Source organism: Amphiprion ocellaris, chromosome 8, assembly GCF_022539595.1.
Source record: "Amphiprion ocellaris isolate individual 3 ecotype Okinawa chromosome 8, ASM2253959v1, whole genome shotgun sequence".
NCBI classification, from domain to species: Eukaryota; Metazoa; Chordata; class Actinopteri; family Pomacentridae; genus Amphiprion; species Amphiprion ocellaris.
Window position 1 is genome coordinate 6172 of NC_072773.1, and position 15846 is coordinate 22017.

Here is a 15846-nt window from a genome sequence, read left to right on the forward strand (position 1 = left end):
CACTAGGAACACTTTCACAAATACCACAGTCATACATATATTACATCTCAACATACAAGCACACATATATACATCATTTCTTACCTCAACTCCAAGTTAGCAGGCCTGTGCAACTAAAGTAGAAATCCCTAATCCCAAACCCAAACCCTAACCCAACCCTAACCCTAACCCTAACCCTAACCCTAACCCCTAACCCCCCTAACCCCTAACCCCTAACCCTAACCCTAACCCCTAACCCTAACCCTAACCCTAACCCTAACCCTAACCCCCTAACCCTAACCCCTAACCCCTAACCCTAACCCTAACCCTAACCCTAACCCTAGAACTGTTCGCCTAGTTGAGCAAAGACTGGAAACAGGTGGAACTGTTAGCTTAGCATAGCACAAAGAGTGGAAACAGGTTAGAACTGTTAGCATAGTTTCACAAAGACTGGAAATAGGTGGGAACTGTTAGCTTACCTTCACACAAAGGCTGGCAACAGGTGAGAACTGTTAGCCTAGGTTAGCAGAAAGACACAACAGGTTAGAATTGTTAGCGTAGCTTACCACACAGACTGGAAACAAATGGAACTGTTAGCCTAGCTTAGCACAAAAACTGGAAAAAGGTTAGAACTGTTAGCCTAGTTTCGCAAAGACTGGAAACAGGTGGGAACTGTTAGCCTAGCTTAGCATAAAGATTGGAAACAGGTTAGAACTGTTAGCCTAGGTTAGCAGAAAGACGAAACAGGTGGAAACTGTTAGTTTAGCTTAGCAAAGACTGGAAACAGGTGGGAACTGTTAGCCTAGGGTAGCAGAAAGACAAAACAGGTTAGAACTGTTAGCCTAGGTTAGCAAAAAGACAAAACAGGTTAGAACTGTAAGCCTAGGTTAGCAGAAAGACGAAAGAGGTTAGAACTGTTAGCCTAGATTAGCAGAAAGACGAAAGAGGTTAGAACTGTTAGCCTAGGTTAGCAGAAAGACGAAACAGGTTAGAACTGTTAGCCTAGGTTAGCAGAAAGACAAAACGGGTTCGAACTGTTAGCCGAGATTAGGAGAAAGACAAAACAGGTTAGAACTGTTAGCCTAGGTTAGCAGAAAGACATAACAGGTTAGAACTGTTAGCCTAGATTATCAGGAATACAAAACAGGTTAGAACTGTAAGCCTAGGTTAGCAGAAAGACTGGAAACAGAGGAAAACAGCTACCCTAGCTTAGCATAAAGACTGGAAACAGGTTAGAACTGTTAGCATAGGTTAGCAGAAAGATGAAACAGATTAGGACTGTTAGCCTAGCTTAGCATAAAGACTGGAAACAGAGGAAAACAGCTATCCTAGCTTAGCATAAAGACTGGAAAGAGGTTAGAACTGTTTGCTTAGCTTAGCATAAAGACTGGAAACAGAGGACCACGTTACCCATGAGCCTCTGCTCCTGGCTGGCTCAGAGACACGTTACCCATGAGCCTCTGCTCCTGGCTGCCTCAGAACCACGTTACCCATGAGCCTCTGCTATGATAATAATATGAGACAAAAATGAACAAACTGAATAATAAAATAGCCATTAAAACATGCAAGATGACCCCTAAAGTAACTAAAATAACAACGTCAGACCAAAAATGAACAAACTGAATCAAAAATAGCCATAAAAACATGCAAAATTACCCCTAAAGTCACTAAAGTAATAATATGAGACAAAAAATGAACAAACTGAATCAAAAATATCCATAAAAACATGCAAATTGACCCCTAAAGTCGCTAAAGTAAAAATACGAGGCACAAAATGAACTGAAGCAAAAATAACCATAAAAACATGCAAAAGGACCCCTAAAGTCACTAAAGTAACAATATGAGACAAAACATGAACAAACTGAAGCAAAAATAGCCATAAAAACAGTCAAAATGATCCCTAAAGTCACTAAATCTTTACTGTACACATTACTGCCCTCTGGCGGACACAGCCGGTAACAACACTATTATTATTTGAGGCAAAGCTGGCGACATTACAGAGGAGCGGCACTTCCTGTTTCAACGTAAAACTATCGTAATGCTATTATGCTAAAACGTGGTTTTGTGAGACTCAGAAGAATCTGCAGTATGAAACAAAATCTATTTAAGGACCACTAGCTTGTCGACAGTCTCAAATTGTGTTTGTTGTCACTATACGTTCAAAAATAAACACGTTATAGCTAATGTACAAATGCATTCGTGACCGGAAGTGTTAGCCGAGCTAGCGGAAGTGCTAACGAGGGTTTGCTATGACACGGACTAATACCTTAACATGCGTAGTTCTAAAATAAATCCTCTGCAAGACACAGCGCTCTAGCTCCTTTTTCTGTCCCAGGTCTCATCTTTCAGCCTGACAGCCTGATCAGCACCTTTTAAAGAGACGCTGCTTGTAGCGCTGGAGTTAGCTTGTCACTAGCTTCTGATTAGCTGCTAGCTCGCTAACGCTGCCATCACGGAGATGCAGCTATAGATTGTCATTAGCTACATTGTGGATTCATTTCCTGTTTGGACGTGACTCGGACTACAACAAAAGTAATTGGAGCAAGTGGAGAAGCTAGCTGTCGTCAAATACGACTTGGTTTACACCAGAGATCCTTCTAAATCGACCAAAATCGCTTAGTAATACTTTTGACATGAAATGTACAATAAAGAAAGATGCTTTTACGTTGAAGACTAACAGGAAGTGTTGCTCATCTGTAATGTCGCCAGCTATACACTTTATAATAATGTCGTGTCGTTACCGCCTGTGTCCACAAGAGGCCAGTAGCGCCCCCTCCTGTGACATGATCTTACATGAGAGAGATTAGATGACAGCAGAGACTCAGACACAAATCTCTGTCCCTGCAACCGATCAATAATCAATAACAACACTGATACATTATCAACCAATCATATTTTGGTCATTTTGTACATGTTTCTGGTAGTTTTATCTCATATTTTGGTCATATTCACAGGACTCACCTGTTTTGAGAAAAGCTCCACAACTCCTTGCACTGCTGGCATTTTCTGCACTTTTACAATTACATGTATTCCACAAGCCACTTTATGCTGATGTCACTTACAGTGTAGTAATACTGTATTTATTCATTTTTCATTCTTGTATATATTATTGTTATTATAATTATCTTTACTGTAGTAAACTGTAGTTAGTGCTGCTCTGAAAGATTTTTGCTGCTCCAACACTGGAAATTTCCCCTGACCTGGGGAGTAATAAAGGACTGTTGTATATCTATGTGCAAGAACTGATACCTCATCTTCCTGTATATAGTCTTCTACATGGTATTTAAAAAAATCTGCGCATATATCCCTCTGGGATGGAAACTGATTATAGTTTACTGCTATGGTGTATGGCTCTGGCATTAAATATACTACATATATAGCTGGTGGTAAATTCAAAAATATGTAGATGAGCAAATCAAGTATAGTGAGGGTGATGCAGAGTAGATTGATGGAAATGGGCAGCTGGAAGCAGTGGGCTGGAGGAAGGTCAGCAGCAGCATCCCACAGATGGAGATTAGGCCAGTTGGTGGGAGAACCACCACAGATCTGAAGCATCCAGCTCTGGTATCACGGACACTCGGAGAAAGGACACAGGGAGAAACAGAGTGAGTGTAATGCAATAATGGTATATATATATTAAATATAATGGTAGATAGAGAAGGGCTCAGTGCATCCAGAGAGGTCCTCCAGCAGGCTAGGCCTATAGCAGCAGAACTAGGGGCAGAACTAAGGGACGTCCAAGAGGAAGACTCCAGCTGACCCCCTCAGGGTCCCCCAGTCAGTCCTAACGATAAGATTTGTCAAAAAGGAAGGTTTTAAGCCTGGTCTTAAAATTAGAGAGGGTGTCCGCCTCCAGAACCCAAACTGGGAGCTGGTTCCACAGGAGAGGAGCTAATAACTGAAGGCTCTGCCTCCCATTCTACTTTTAGAGAGACGTTACAGGTCACTTCTCCAAGTAAGCCTGCAGTCTGAGAGCGAAGAGTTCTGCTAGGATAATATGGTACTATCAGGTCTTTAAGATATGATGGAGAGTGGTTGTTAAGAGCTTTATATGTCAGAAGAAGGATTTTGAATTCTATTCTACATTTCACAGGAAGCCAATGAAGAGAAACCAGCATAGGAGAAATATGATCTCTCTTGCTAACTATCGTCAGTACTCTGGCTGCAGCCCTACACTGCACTACACTAACACTGATTTAGCAAGTCTGAGTTCTGAACCATGGCTTTGGAACCGATAAGCTGGTTTTGTGTAATAGCCTAAAACTGCCTCAGATTGTTGACTGTGGTCATAAAGACTTATTTACTGAGCATTGAGAAACCTGCTTCTTGGAAAAAAAGAAAAGCATATGAATAACATAAAATGATATGATATAGAATAATAATTATAAACACAGTGATGTTACTTTGAACAGGTGAATGATCAGGGAGCCTCTGTCACTCAGGTTGTCTACAATCTGGAAGTTACTGATGTAACGATGCACTGAATTGGACAGCTGGACACACACATAAACAGAGTCAGCTGTTAGCTAGTTAGCAACGCCGCCGTCCTAAACATGTGATCATTCATGTCTCATCCATTAGAAGGTCATTATCATGATGTAGTAAACTTTTTACAAACTTTTATTTAAAATACTACATTCATTTTAAAGACACTTAAATACACCATTGACACAAGCTTTCAGATTTTTCTGCACTAGCACTAGAAGGTGATTACCATCTCCAGGTCAGAGTTTTCTGGGGTGAATCCAGTTGGTAGACTGATATCAAGAACCACCATCCTGACGTCTCTGGGTCCTAGAGCCCTGCTGTGAATGAGAAAAAGAACAGCACTGACAAAGGGCACGATGAATATACGACTATAATCAGCTGCTGTCACATTGTTCATGTAAAGGCATAACGTACAATCAGTCACTGATCAGATTAAAGTCTTTGAGCATGTGAGCAGCAGCATTTTAAAATGAGTCTGAAAGAAAAACCAGAGGAATCAGTCTTTACTGAGGCACACCAAGAATCCATGAAGAACTACCTGCAGCAGCAGACTAACAGATGTACCTGCATCTGCAGACCAACAGATGTTCTTCCACAGAGCTCTGACATCGTTTGTACTTCAAATACTATATTTATTGTATTATGAACTCTTATCATGCTCTATTTTTATTGCAAATAACACCAATTTGCACTTTATTGTAAATATTAACAGTTTTTTAAGCTCACCTCTGTAAATACCAGCATTTTAGGCAGATTTGGGATGTCTGTTGCATGCTCATTTGCACAGTGGCCCTCTATCTTCTAGGTAACACGTGAGCTCATGCATACCTTGAATCTCCCTAAGGGAATGAATAAAGTACCTATCAGATAATGTACAGAGTGTCAGTCCACAGAGGAACTAACCCTAACTACCCAAAGCTGTGAAACTGTGCCCTGCAATTTGTAATAAGGTAGTCGATATTGCTGCCGATCTAACATTTTGCACAGTCGTGTACACGTATAACAACAACAACTACTTGATCTTGTCTGACTTTTCTACATCTGCTGGAGGCTTTTCTGGTCCGGGACAGTAGCAAAGCATTAATTAATGTACAGCTGTATATATTATATGGTGGGCTAGAGCGTATGTAATAGTGTATTTGATGTAATTATGCTCCAATGTGTTATTTTGATCTTAACAATAATGTATTCATTTGATCTTAACAAAAATAATACTAACAAAAAGTCCCTGAAGATGAGCACACACAGTCCTTGCATTGTGATGTATGCAAAACGTATGTATTTTAAGAGATTGTACGCGAGTGTTTTATAAATTCAATTTGCTAAATTTACTCAGGTCAGCAGTCTAAATGCTTTGTTGTTTTTTTTTGTTAAAGTGCATTTGCTTTAATTTGTCACCCGTCTGAAGGACGTCGTGTAAAATATGTGATATAGTGTGAGAATTTGATCTACCGCTGGATCCTTCAAAAGTGACGTTGAGATCAAAGTGCTTGCAGGGCATTTTCTCTTCCACCTCATGCAGCTGATTGTAATAGGTCACAACCCGTGGTTGTCTTTCCCTGTACTGGAAAGAAAACCACGTGTAAGAGGCACAGAGGAGAAAACAACAAACAAACATAAGAGGAAAAGCAGACAGTAGCGTATAAGTATTGTACTCATAAACAAAGCCCTTAGCGGCAAGGTCTTTGTGATATTTCTGAAATACATTTAGAATGGATTGTTGCGGTTTCAGCACGTCATGAAAGTGAGACTCGAATGAGGTCAGTCTTGGTTAGTAACCCCATACTCCATTCATGTCATTCTACAACATTCTACAAGTCCATTCTTATGTATCGTGATAATACCTCTAGTATTCCTTATCCATTTCCTTGAGCCTCTACTTCCAAATCAAGATTAGCAGGCAACTGCGAACAGAGAAGAAGATTGTTTGTGAAATGCATGTGGAAAAACTCTTTTTTTCTTTTTCTAAATCAACAGTTGATAAAAGTCCAATGTCATTATACATTGCACTTGTAACTGCTAGTGCAGAACCTCAATAGAATCATTATCAAATCTGCCAGTTTCATTCAGCTGTTTAGCTTCTTTTGTATTTAAGAGCACATTTAATAAAAGACTGAAATGCCAGACAAAGTTGGTGAAGAGTGGGTGAAGAAAATTACAAATTTAGCAGAAAAAAAGACAAATGTTTGTTTCTAGACATGGAAAAGACTCTTCCAGACCAAATGCAAATAAATATTAAGCACTAGTGTGTAAAACAGCAACTGCTTTCTAACACAACGGTCTCATAACATTTCCATGTCAGCTTGCTGTGGGTTCTTCTCCCCTGAAGCTTGTCAATTAATCCAATGAATTATTATTATTATTATTATGAGATCACTATACACAACAAGTCAGCCTAAAGGTAGAAAGCACTGAAAGATGTGCAGAAATTATATACCGACTAATCTCAGTTAGTGCAAATCACCCGTCAGGTGGGAGAAGTGCTCATTCCGCTTGTTCTTGGCTAAACAAATCATGATGAGGGGACACTCACCCAGCTGAGCTTTACGCTTCAACAGTTCAGCAGAGCGTCTCCTTCTGGTACTGCCTGGACACTGCACGGCTGCGGAGATGAGAGGAAAAACAGGAAAAACTAAACAAAAACCCTTACACAAGGTTTCATTGTTTCATTGCACTGGTTGTGCTTTTGTCCAACCAGTGTTACCTTGGAATGATATTTAGGATTCAATGGACAAGATGCACAATTATAAACAGATTCATCACAGCTTTTTTGAACAGTTTTATCATTCTGTGGTACCCATACTGTTTCAGTTTTTATCCAAGAGCTGTCCAATCCATTTCCCCCCTACACATACAACAGATACACTATGTGGAATAAAGAACTGAGTCTTGCACTGGACTGCACTTTATCACCCATCCTACTGCTCATGTGCACTAAGACTGTTTACATATTTATATCTTTTAAGTATTTTTTTAAAAAATGTATTTGTACATAGTGTGCCTTTTTCTATTTTTTTTTTTTATATATAGCTGGGAGTCACCAATTGTAATTTCGCTGTGGGGAAACACAATGACAATAAAGATTCTTGATTCTCAATGTGTTCCTAACCCCTAAGCCCAACGCGCACAAGGAAGATATGTTGTAGTGGCTCAAAAATTGCTATAAAAGCAAGCAACAGTCCAAGAAAACACATATTTAGGTTAAGATGAGTTCCTTTTTGACACGAGATATGGGTTTTGCTCTTTCAATCATTGGTCGCTTTTAATGTAAATCTCTTGTGAATATAGGTTGTAACCCTACACTATAAATGAAGTATCAGCTTCGTACCAGACTTTTCAGAAGTGAATATCACCTATGTTTAACACACATAAAACAATATTCAGTATTAGGCACAAACCGACATATTAAGAGATTAGTTGGTTTGTATATTATTCTCCACCCAAAGCGACTCCAGGATCGCCTCACTTTCAGCAAACACACAGTGCAAACACGGCCTTGAGCTGCTACAAGGGGAAAACTGGATTCAAAGTGTTGACAGCTACTTCCTAATGAAAGCTAGTTTATGATGTTTTTCAATGTTCACTATAGTTTTTTTGTGTGTGTTTCTTTACTGGTGTTGCTATGTATAGGAGCACCAGTCAAGAAAACAATTAAATCATTATTTTTTTTTTTCCATTTTGATTTTATTTAACCTTTACTTAACCAGGAGAGATCCTGTTGATATTAAGAACCTCTTTTTCAAGGGAGTCCTGGCCAAGATAGGCAGTAGCAAATAAAAACACAGTTATGAAATTACACAGTTAAAACATGATTAAAATACGGAGGAAAAAAAAACAATAAGAAGAAGAAGAATTAAAATCATTAAAATCACCAGTATTACAGTACATGATGATTCCTGTGAACTACTCTGTGTTTTGCTCAGTAGCCTGACTGGAGAATCTAAAACAAGTAGGTATCTGCCTTCACATGTAAACACGTTAACAGCATGTACGATGGTGTCAACTCGGGAAGTTGCTCGAGTGAGAAACGGCTGAAATTCTCCAAACAGAACAGACAGCTGTTCCATGCTCATACATACTTTGTCTGGTTGTAGTTTTGAACCCGGTACTGGAGGAGTAAAGCGGTCCTGCATCTGTCCTGCATCAGTCCTGCATCAGTCCTGCATCAGTCTTGCATCAGTCCGGCATCTGAAAACACCCCCTTAGCATCCCGGCCTCCCCCACGGGTGCAGCCAATGTCTCCGTGCTCCACCACGTCCCAAATCTGAGCAGAAGGTTAATCAAGAATGAGGTGACATGACTTTATATTTTAAAATGATGCCTGTTCGGGTTAGACTTATTAAACCCACTGCATTCCAGTGTGTATTAAATCATGTCAATTAAAAACTGACTTTTAGAAGTATTGTGCATATTCACAAAGAAGGCATTAGTTCTTGTTGTTGCTATTTGGTTCTATGGCAACAAAATGTGGCACAATGTGGAAAATGGAGAATCTGAGAAAAATGTGGAGATTGTTTTATGAGTAAAGTCAATTCTATTTTAAACCCTTCTATCGATGATAGAAGTTGTCCTCATGATGATAAGTTCTTGAGGACAACTTATCAACCCTAACCCTCTCAGATAGAAATTCACGCACCTTCCTCTGTGTGAGTCTGTCCTTGTTGAGAAGATACACAGCGTTGTCCACAGCCACCAGGCTGACTTTTGCACCCGGGTCACCTCTGATCTGAAAGCTGAAGCTCTTCCCAGGCGCATAGTCTCTGCAAATGCCGTCCACTGGCCCGACTTTGAGCTGTAAGAGAAAATGAACACAGCAATAAACCAAACTTTTAATTATCCTGTTGGTTTGTACAACTTTTCTTGCTTGGTTTGCGTGGTTTACTTGAGCTTGACTCAGGTCAATATTGTAAAACTGAAATAGACAAAAGACAACAACAACAACAGAGAAAAGAAAATAAATCACTATACAAGCACTGACACATTCATGAACACAGCACGTATTAGACATGTACCGAACCCGACAGAAACCGTTCACCGACATATAACTCCAACTCTAACCCTCTAACCGCTAGTGAGGGTTCTCCAGGTAGGTATTTTCAGAGTGGCACAAGGTATGAAGGTGTGCCCGTTAAAGAACACGGCAGCCAGACTTTCCAGGTTAATGATGTTTATTGTTGTTGCAGATAACTCTGTGCTGCACTGGTAGACAACTGTGGCTACTTGTGGATAACTGTGGCTAGCTGTGGTTCTGAAACATCACAAACAGGAATACTGAATCAGTAAGACATTCAGCATAAATGTAACCACAATAATAATTATACTATGAAACAGTAACACAAATGCACATAAACACAATAACGAAGGGCAAAATATTATGCATGGCTCAGCATTTCAATCACATGACGGTAGCAATGTAGCCAAACCCGCTGGGACAGACAACATGGTGGGCTAATTGCTAAGCTAACGTCCGTCCTGTAAAGTGTCACTAAACGATCAACAAGTAACACTAAACAGTGCATAATCATGCTCTACTGGTGGAACACATGACCACTCACCTTCATCATTTACACACAGCAGGTTAAGGAAGAAAAAATGCAACATGCATCCAGTTCAGACATGTGCACAGGAGAGAACTAGCTAACAACTGTGCTGCAACATGGAGAAAAGCTACACACGAGGTGCGTTCAAGGACATTACGTAAAAAAAACACAAACATCCGATTAGCTCAACAAGGGAGGAAATACAACTATAACGCAACCCATACAACATCATGATCAAAATATGAGGGCTTTCTAACAACACTGTATGACATATTTCAACTATTTGACAAATTATAACAGAAACTTCTAACATGACATTTCTATTTGTGCTTATGTACACGTTTTACTCACAGACAAATAGTCTCCAAGGTAGCTTAGCTTAGCACAAAGACTGGAAACAGGTTAGAACTGTTAGCCTAGTTTAGCAAAGACTGGAAACAGGTGGGAACTGTTAGCTTAGCTTTGCACAAAGGCTGGAAACAGGTTAGAACTGTTAGTCTAGTAAAGACTGGAAATAGGTGGGAACTGTTAGCTTACCTTCGCACAAAGGCTGGCAACAGGTGGGAACTGTTAGCCTAGGTTAGCAGAAAGACACAACAGGTTAGAACTGTTAGCCTAGGTTAGCAGAAAGACAAAACAGGTTAGAACTGTTAGCCTAGCTTAGCATAAAGACTGGAAACAGAGGAAAACAGCTATCCTAGCTTAGCATAAAGACTGGAAAGAGGTTAGAACTGTTAGCCTAGCTTAGCATAAAGACTGGAAACAGAGGACCACGTTACCCATGAGCCTCTGCTCCTGGCTGGCTCAGAGACACGTTACCCATGAGCCTCTGCTCCTGGCTGCCTCAGAACCACGTTACCTATGAGCCTCTGCAATGATAATAATATGAGACAAAAAATGAACAAACTGAATAATAAAATAGCCATTAAAACATGCAAGATGACCCCTAAAGTAACTAAAGTAACAATGTGAGACCAAAAATGAACAAACTGAATCAAAAATAGCCATAAAAACATGCAAAATTACCCCTAAAGTCACTAAAGTAATAATATGAGACAAAAAATGAACAAACTGAATCAAAAATATCCATAAAAACATGCAAATTGACCCCTAAAGTCACTAAAGTAACAATACGAGGCACAAAATGAACAAACTGAAGCAAAAATAACCATAAAAACATGCAAAAGGACCCCTAAAGTCACTAAAGTGACAATATGAGACAAAACATGAACAAACTGAAGCAAAAATAGCCATAAAAACAGTCAAAATGATCCCTAAAGTCACTAAATCTTTACTGTACACATTACTGCCCTCTGGCGGACACAGCCGGTAACGACACTATTATTATTTGAGGCAAAGCTGGCGACATTACAGAGGAGCAGCACTTCCTGTTTCAACGTAAAACTGTCGTAATGCTATTATGCTAAAACGTGGTTTTGTGAGACTCAGAAGAATCTGCAGTATGAAACAAAATCTATTTAAGGACCACTAGCTTGTCTACAGTCTCAAATTGTGTTTGTTGTCACTATACGTTCAAAAATGAACACGTTATAGCTAATGTACAAATGCATTCGTGACCGGAAGTGTTAGCCGAGCTAGCGGAAGTGCTAACGAGGGTTTGCTATGACACGGACTAATATCTTAACATGCGTATTTCTAAAATAAATCCTCTGCAAGACACAGCGCTCTAGCTCCTTTTCCTGTCCCAGGTCTCACGTTTCAGCCTGATAGCGTGATCAGCACCTTTTAAAGAGACGCTGCTTGTAGCGCTGGAGTGAGCTTGTCACTAGCTTCTGATTAGCTGCTAGCTCGCTAACGCTGCCATCACGGAGATGCAGCTATAGATTGTCATTAGCTACATTGTGGATTCATTTCCTGTTTGGACGTGACTCGGACTATAACAAAAGTAATTGGAGCAAGTGGAGAGGCTAGCTGTCGTCAAATACGACTTGGTTTACACCAGAGATCCTTCTGAATCGACCAAAATCGCTTAGTAATACTTTTGACATAAAATGTACAATAAAGAAAGATGCTTTTACGTTGAAGATTAACAGGAAGTGCTGCTCATCTGTAATGTCGCCAGCTATACAGTTTATAATAATGTCGTGTCGTTACCGCCTGTGTCCACAAGAGGCCAGTAGCGCCCCCTCCTGTGACATGATCTTACATGAGAGAGATTAGATGACAGCAGAGACTCAGACACAAATCTCTGTCCCTGCAACCGATCAATAATCAATAACAACACTGATACATTATCAACCAATCATATTTTGGTCGTTTTGTACATGTTTCTGGTAGTTTTATCTCATATTTTGGTCATATTCACAGGACTCACCTGTTTTGAGAAAATCTCCACAACTCCTTGCACTGCTGGCATTTTCTGCACTTTTACAATTACATGTATTCCACAAGCCACTTTATGCTGATGTCACTTATAGTGTAGTAATACTGTATTTATTCATTTTTCATTCTTGTATATTTTATTGTTATTATAATTATCTTTACTGTAGTAAACTGTAGTTAGTGTTGCTCTGAAAGATTTTTGCTGCTCTAACACTGGAAATTTCCCCTGACCTGGGGAGTAATAAAGGACTGTTGTATATCTATGTGCAAGAACTGATACCTCATCTTCCTGTATATAGTCTTCTACATGGTATTTAAAAAAATCTGCGCATATATCCCTCTGGGATGGAAACTGATTATAGTTTACTGCTATGGTGTATGGCTCTGGCATTAAATATACTACATATATAGCTGGTGGTAAATTCAAAAATATGTAGACGAGCAAATCAAGTATAGTGAGGGTGATGCAGAGTAGATTGATGGAAATGGGCAGCTGGAAGCAGTGGGCTGGAGGAAGGTCAGCAGCAGCAGCATCCCACAGATGGAGATTAGGCCAGTTGGTGGGAGAACCACCACAGATCTGAAGCATCCAGCTCTGGTATCAGGGACACTCGGAGAAAGGACACAGGGAGAAACAGAGTGAGTGTAATGCTATAATGGTGTATATATATATATATATATATATATATATATATATATATATATATATATATATATATATATATATATATATATATATATATATATATACATATATATATATATATATATATATATATATATATATATATATATATATATATATATATATATACATACATACATACATACATACATACATACATACATACATATATATATATATATATATATATATATATTAAATATAATGGTAGATAAAGAAGGGCTCAGTGCATCCAGAGAGGTCCTCCAGCAGCCTAGGCCTATAGCAGCAGAACTAGGGGCAGAACTAAGGGACGTCCAAGAGGAAGACTCCAGCTAACCCCCTCAGGGTCCCCCAGTCAGTCCTAACTATAAGATTTGTCAAAAAGGAAGGTTTTAAGCCTGGTCTTAAAATTAGAGAGGGTGTCCGCCTCCAGAACCCAAACTGGGAGCTGGTTCCACAGGAGAGGAGCTAATAACTGAAGGCTCTGCCTCCCATTCTACTTTTAGAGAGACGTTACAGGTCACTTCTCCAAGTAAGCCTGCAGTCTGAGAGCGAAGAGTTCTGCTAGGATAATATGGTACTATCAGGTCTTTAAGATATGATGGAGAGTGGTTGTTAAGAGCTTTATATGTCAGAAGAAGGATTTTGAATTCTATTCTACATTTCACAGGAAGCCAATGAAGAGAAACCAGCATAGGAGAAATATGATCTCTCTTGCTAACTATCGTCAGTACTCTGGCTGCAGCCCTACACTGCACTACACTAACACTGATTTAGCAAGTCTGAGTTCTGAACCGTGGCTTTGGTACCAATAAGCTGGTTTTGTGTAATAGCCTAAAACTGCCTCAGATTGTTGACTGTGGTCATAAAGACTTATTTACTGAGCATTAAGAAACCTGCTTCTTGGAAAAAAAGAAAAGCATATGAATAACATAAAATGATATGATATAGAATAATAATTATAAATACAGTGATGTTACTTTGAACAGGTGAATGATCAGGGAGCCTCTGTCACTCAGGTTGTCTACAATCTGGAAGTTACTGATGTAACGATGCACTGAATTGGACAGCTGGACACACACATAAACAGAGTCAGCTGTTAGCTAGTTAGCAACGCCGCCGTCCTAAACATGTGATCATTCATGTCTCATCCATTAGAAGGTCATTATCATGATGTAGTAAACTTTTTACAAACTTTTATTTAAAATACTACATTCATTTTAAAGACACTTAAATACACCATTGACACAAGCTTTCAGATTTTTCTGCACTAGCACTAGAAGGTGATTACCATCTCCAGGTCAGAGTTTTCTGGGGTGAATCCAGTTGGTAGACTGATATCAAGAACCACCATCCTGACGTCTCTGGGTCCTAGAGCCCTGCTGTGAATGAGAAAAAGAACAGCACTGACAAAGGGCACGATGAATATACGACTATAATCAGCTGCTGTCACATTGTTCATGTAAAGGCATAACGTACAATCAGTCACTGATCAGATTAAAGTCTTTGAGCATGTGAGCAGCAGCATTTTAAAATGAGTTTGAAAGAAAAACCAGAGGAATCAGTCTTTACTGAGGCACACCAAGAATCCATGAAGAACTACCTGCAGCAGCAGACTAACAGATGTACCTGCATCTGCAGACCAACAGATGTTCTTCCACAGAGCTCTGACATCGTTTGTACTTCAAATACTATACTTATTGTATTATGAACTCTTATCATGCTCTATTTTTATTGCAAATAACACCAATTTGCACTTTATTGTAAATACTAAAAGTTTTTTAAGCTCACCTCTGTAAACACCAGCATTTTAGGCAGATTTGGGATGTCTGTTGCATGCTCATTCGCACAGTGGCCCTCTATCTTCTATGTAACACGTGAGTTCGTGCATACCTTGAATCTCCCTAAGGGAATGAATAAAGTACCTATCAGATAATGTACAGAGTGTCAGTCCACAGAGGAACTGGCACAAGATATTTTGAACTACCCAAAGCTGTGAAACTGTGAAACTGTGCCCTGCAATTTGTAATAAGGTAGTCGATATTGCTGCCGATCTAACGTTTTGCACAGTCGTGTACACGTATAACAACAACAACTACTTGATCTTGTCTGACTTTTCTACATCTGCTGGAGGCTTTTCTGGTCCGGGACAGTAGCAAAGCATTAATTAATGTACAGCTGTATATATTATATGGTGGGCTAGAGCGTATGTAATAGTGTATTTGATGTAATTATGCTCCAATGTGTTATTTTGATCTTAACAATAATGTATTCATTTGATCTTAACAAAAATAATACTAACAAAAAGTCCCTGAAGACGAGCACACACAGTCCTTGCATTGTGATGTATGCAAAACGTATGTATTTTAAGAGATTGTATGCGAGTGTTTTATAAATTCATTTTACTAAATTTACTCAGGTCAGCAGTCTAAATGCTTTGTTTTTTTTTTGCTAAAGTGCATTTGCTTTAATTTTTCACCCGTCTGAAGGACGTCGTGTAAAATATGTGATATAGTGTGAGAATTTGATCTACCGCTGGATCCTTCAAAAGTGACGTTGAGATCAAAGTGCTTGCAGGGCATTTTCTCTTCCACCTCATGCAGCTGATTGTAATAGGTCACAACCCGTGGTTGTCTTTCCCTGTACTGGAAAGAAAACCACGTGTAAGAGGCACAGAGGAGAAAACAACAAACAAACATAAGAGGAAAAGCAGACAGTAGCGTATAAGTATTGTACTCATAAACAAAGCCCTTAGCGGCAAGGTCTTTGTGATATTTCTGAAATACATTTAGAATGGATTGTTGCGGTTTCAGCACGTCATGAAAGTGA

General features: G+C 39.3%; 1 long non-coding RNA gene and 1 pseudogene across 8 annotated transcripts; both read right to left on the reverse strand.

Moving 5' to 3' along the window:
- Nucleotides 1-1181: 1181 nt before the first annotated feature.
- LOC118471291 (uncharacterized) lies at nt 1182-11425 on the reverse strand. Of its 8 annotated transcripts, XR_008602445.1 has the most exons (8): nt 10787-11425; nt 10545-10582; nt 9104-9259; nt 7001-7069; nt 6312-6371; nt 5920-6031; nt 4694-4781; nt 1189-4472 (listed from the first exon to the last, which is right to left on the reverse strand). It is a non-coding gene; the product is annotated as an uncharacterized LOC118471291 (long non-coding RNA). The 8 variants fall into 8 exon arrangements; XR_008602442.1 differs by lacking the exons at nt 10545-10582; nt 10787-11425 and adding an exon at nt 8547-8731 and having other exon boundaries at nt 1186-4472; nt 9104-9489; XR_008602444.1 differs by lacking the exons at nt 10545-10582; nt 10787-11425 and adding an exon at nt 10023-10146 and having other exon boundaries at nt 1188-4472; nt 9104-9715.
- A 1852-nt stretch (nt 11426-13277) lies between these two features.
- LOC111584906 (venom factor-like) overlaps nt 13278-15846 on the reverse strand; it is a 43042-nt pseudogene continuing 40473 nt past the window's right edge.